General features: G+C 63.4%; 1 protein-coding gene across 1 annotated transcript in view; it reads right to left on the bottom strand.

Annotated features, from left to right (window-relative positions):
• Window positions 1-2,559, bottom strand: part of LOC105098883 (uncharacterized protein MT0007) — a 21,468-nt gene extending 18,909 nt beyond the window's left edge. Inside the window, exon 1 of the transcript XR_010384057.1 lies at window positions 2,094-2,559. The gene's annotated coding sequence lies outside the window, so the exon portion shown is untranslated. The remainder of the gene's footprint in view (window positions 1-2,093) is intronic.
• Window positions 2,560-4,508: the final 1,949 nt, after the last annotated feature.

Here is a 4,508-nt window from a genome sequence, read left to right on the forward strand (position 1 = left end):
AGCCCGCCGACGTGTACGCCAGCCCTCGGCTGGGCAGGAGGGGTCTGCGGTAGGGGTAAGCAGCGGGCCAAGAAGCGAGCGTTCGCGGTCGGGACCGGGGAGAGCCCGTGCGTGCCACCTCGCGAGGAGACGCACCCAAGACCGCGTGGGGACGGGACAGACGCCCGCCCCCCACCGGCACATCACCCGGCCCCACCACGATCGCTCCCACGCCCGGGCGCGAACCCCGCTGAGGGGGACCCACCCGGCGTGCGCCCGGCCACGTCAGTCCCCCCCCCCCGGTACAGGGTGAGGACTGACGTTCAGGAGGCGGCCCCGGCCCCACCGAGGGTGGGGAGCGGCCACGCCTCGCTTACCGTCTCGACCCCTCCCCCACGCCTCAAGAGAGGCGCTCGGGAGACACGACCACCGCAGGGGTTACCCGAGAGGACTCGCTGGGGACGGGAAGCGATGCCGCCGCTCGGCCTCGGGCACCTGAGGGACAACCTGGAGCGCTCCAGGGGCACCGCAGAGGACCAAGGCGAGACACGCTCACACCCCGACGAGGGGGTACGTGGCGTGGCGGCGGGGCAGCCCTCCCCCGCCGCGGGGGAGGGCCGCTCGCGAGACAGGACGCCGAGCAGGCGAGGAGGCGAGAGTGTCTGCCGCGTCGCAAGACCCCGGCCCCGCCGACACCACAAGGCACGGGAGACCGAGGTCGGGCCGGAGTCCGCACCCCTGCCTCCCCCCCGCCACCCACGGGCGGCAGAGGAGAGGCGAGGGGCCCGCAGGCAGAACGAGAGGAGAAGCCACGTTCGCCATGAACGTCCCCGTCCCTCGTCTGGCGCGGCTTAGGCCCGGCCCAGGGGAGCATGACTTCACCACATCGGTCAGTTGAGTGAGTGAGCGAGCGAGCGAGCCATGTGGGGCAGGGAGGCCCCAGAGGGGAGGGCCCGGCGAGGACAACCACCAGAGGGGCCTGCTTCAGCCTCGCCAGGCGCCACCCACTCCTCGGTCCTCTCCGAGGAGAGCGGCCAACGACCCCAGGCGGGGAATGCCTGACACGCGGCACGGAGCCTACGGGGGTGGGGTCGTGCCGGCCACCACCGGGTGCCTGCGGCGGGGAGCGCACAGGGTAAAAGACCCACGCCGCCACCTCACCCCACCGCCCTCGGGCCACCAGAGACCGGAGGTGGCACCACGGGCCACGTCAGCCGGACGCACACACGAGAGCCGGCGCGCAGGCCCTGGCGGGCGGCTCAAGTGTCAGAAGCGGAGTCGGCTACCAGGCCAGGGCTCACGCAGAGAGAAGCCCAGAGCCTCGCACGCGTCCGGAGACCCAACACTCGGTGACAGACACCGAGGAAGACCGTGTCAGCACCTATCTGCTGGCAGAAAATGCCCAACACGACGGGAAAAATGACAGCGCCCAGAAACGGGGCGGGTCCACGATTTGCAGGGGGGGACCCCGGGACCTCGGTCCGGCCACCTGCCCCCAGCCCTACCCCCATAAATGGCAGCCCCGAAGCTCTCGGGGGCCATCTGATCGACCGGGGTGGGGGGGGTTGGTAGGGGGAGGGGAGAGGGGAGAGGGGAGAGGGGAGAGGGGAGAGGGGAGAGGGGAGAGGGGAGGGGAGGGGAGGGGAGGGGGATTAGGAGGAGGCTTAGGAGGAGGAGTGGGAATGGGAATGGGAATGGGAAGGGACGAGAGGGAGACGGGATCAGGCCGGGGACGCCCTGCCCTTTTCTCGCCCGCGTGGCCGGGGACTCGGGGAGATGCCACAGAGGCGCCTCCGACGAGAGGGCCCCCCACGAGGGACCGCTCCCGAGCACCGGGCCCCGGGCCCCGGGCCGGGGAAAGCCTGCCTCCCCCACATCCCTCGCAGGACGCCCCCATGCCGGTCCCCGAGTCCGGATGAAGTCTCGGTCCCTCCAACGCCACCGGAACCCACGCGGGCAGGCTTACGGGCCGGGGGGCACCCCCTCCCAGGCCTCCCGCGCCAACAGGGGCCGGCCCAGCCACGTCTCCGGATCCATCGGGACTCAGAAAACATTTCATCCAAGGAGGCGCCTCCGACGACCGGGAACCCCAGCGCGCCCGTCCCCGGCCTCACCGCACTGGGCCCGGGCCGCTCCTCGCCTCAGGAGCAGTCGTCCAAGGGACGCAGACGAGGGCCTGACCACCTAGCCGCCGGCGGCCCGGGCGCGGGACACTCTCTCCCTTTCCCCCGCGGCGGCAAGGCGCAGGCCGTGTCCGATCGGCTCGGGTCGGTCTCCGCGGCTGGAGGGGCACAGGCGGATGCTGGTCGACCAGGCCAGGCCACACGGCTTCCCCCGGCACACGAGATCCCGGGAGCGCGGCGACAGTCACCCCCTCATCATCCTGCGAGTCCAATCTGCGCCGAGAGCAGGACGCGCCCGCGGCTCAGCGCCACGGGGACTGTCACCGCCGGTGTCGCCAGCCTCCCCGAAGTCTGCCTCGGGCCCCGCCGCCGAGCCCCATCCCTTGCCGAGGTCGCCGACGCTCGGGAGAAGAGGGACGATCTCAGAGCGGCAGCCAGATGGCGCCCGACAACCGTCGCCAACGTCCCCGGAACCGACCCCGACCGCCGCCGGCCGCCCAAACGCCCGAGCTCGTCCCGGACTGAGGCGCCGGGCGGCCCCGTGGCGTCCGCCTCGGAGCCCGCTCACCCTCGTCACGGCACGGCACGGCACGGCACGGCACGACACGAGGCGACACGACGCGACGCGGCGCGACGCGACCCCGGCACCAGATCAGGGCGGGGAGGACGGAGGGAGCCGGGGTTTGGCAAGACACGGCCGGCCGGGCGGCTGCCGCGAAGGGGACGCGCTCCCCACGCGATTCCCCGGGCAGGGGAGATCACACGGACACGCCGGCGGGGCCGGGGCCGACGCCGCGGGTGGCCCAGAGCGACCAGGACGAGATCCCGGGTTCCCGGGTGGGAGGTTGGGAAGGGGAGGAGGGGAAGAGGGAGGGAAGGCGGGGGCTGGCAAACCGAAACCAGGCGAGCGCTCAGAGAACAACGCAGGAATCGGCTTTGGAGTCCGTCCTCTCGAATGCGGGAGGTCTTTCGAAAGCAGACAGGCAAAGCCCAGAAGCTAGAAAAGAAAGGATGAAGACCGCGAACCCCATCGAAGCGGAAAGAGAAATCGATCTCGGCACAGATCGCGACAAAGCCCAAAGACAACAAACGGGCGCGTGGGGAAAACGCACTCGCGGTCGGTCGTGAGAACACGGACGTCAGCACGGCTGACCACAACCGCAGGAAGGAGGAGGGAAAACAAAAAAATGCGGGCGGGGGTTCGGGGGGGGCGAGTCGATAGCCACCCGCTCGGTAAATCGAGGTTCAGTGCATCTACACAGAGCAACACTGTGCATGCGCATCCGCGTGTCTGGGTGTGCGTGTGTGTGTCGGTGTGTGTGTTTGACACAGTCAACGTGGACAAGGAAACTGTAGCCCCATCCGAAAAAAAAAAAAAAAAGAAAGAAAAGAAAGGAAAGAAAGAAAGGAAAGAAAGGAAAGAAAGAAAGGAAAGAAAGGAAAGAAAGGAAAGAAAGAAAGGAAAGAAAGGAAAGAAAGGAAAGAAAGAAAGGAAAGAAAGGAAAGAAAGGAAAAAGGAAGGACGGAAGGAAGGAAGGAAGGTAGGAAGGAAGGAAGGAAGGAAGAAAGGAAGTAAGGAAGGAAGGAAGGAAGAAAGGAAGGAAGAAAGAAATGAAGAAAGAAAGGAAGAAAGGAAGGAAGGAAGGAAGGAAGGAAGAAAGGAAGGAAGGAAGGAAGAAAGGAAGGAAGAAAGAAATGAAGAAAGAAAGGAAGAAAGGAAGGAAGGAAGGAAGGAAGGAAGGAAGGAAGGAAGAAAGAAAGAAAGAAAGAAAGAAAGAAAGAAAGAAAGAAAGAAAGAAAGAAAGAAAGTAAGAAAGAAAGAAAGAAAGAAAGAAAGAAAGAAAGAAAGAAAGAAAGAAAGAGAAAGAAAGAAAGAAAGAAAGAAAGAAAGAAAGAAAGAAAGAAAGAAAGAAAGAAAGAAAGAAAGAAAGAAAGAAAGAAAGAAAGAAAGAAAGAAAGAAAGAAAGAAAGAAAGAAAGAAAGAAAGAAAGAAAGAAAGGAAACATGAAAACAAACGACAAAACCCACCACCAAAGGGAAATCAAGTTGTAGAACTACTCTGGGGTTTAAAAACAAAAACAAAAACACCGTAGAAAAAGCACAACCGCAGCCCATCAGGGGTTCCTCTCCTCAACAGTCCAAGAACTCGGTCAACTCCACCTCCTAGAAGCCAGAAAACCAGGGATGAAACACACGCAGGAGATCCAAACGGACGTTTTCAGTTTAAAAGAAAAGAAAAATTTATTTTTTTCCTCCCCCAAATGGGGGAGGGGGCGAGGGGGAGGATGGAGCGTAGAACTCAGCGGCAGAGTGCCTGCCCAGCACGCGCGAGGTCCAGGGTTCGATCTTCAGGACTTCCGTTCAAGTCAATAAGGAAGTCGGTAAGTCAGGCAATCACTAAGTCAG

Source organism: Camelus dromedarius, chromosome 15 (assembly GCF_036321535.1).
Source record: "Camelus dromedarius isolate mCamDro1 chromosome 15, mCamDro1.pat, whole genome shotgun sequence".
Classification (NCBI taxonomy): domain Eukaryota; kingdom Metazoa; phylum Chordata; class Mammalia; order Artiodactyla; family Camelidae; genus Camelus; species Camelus dromedarius.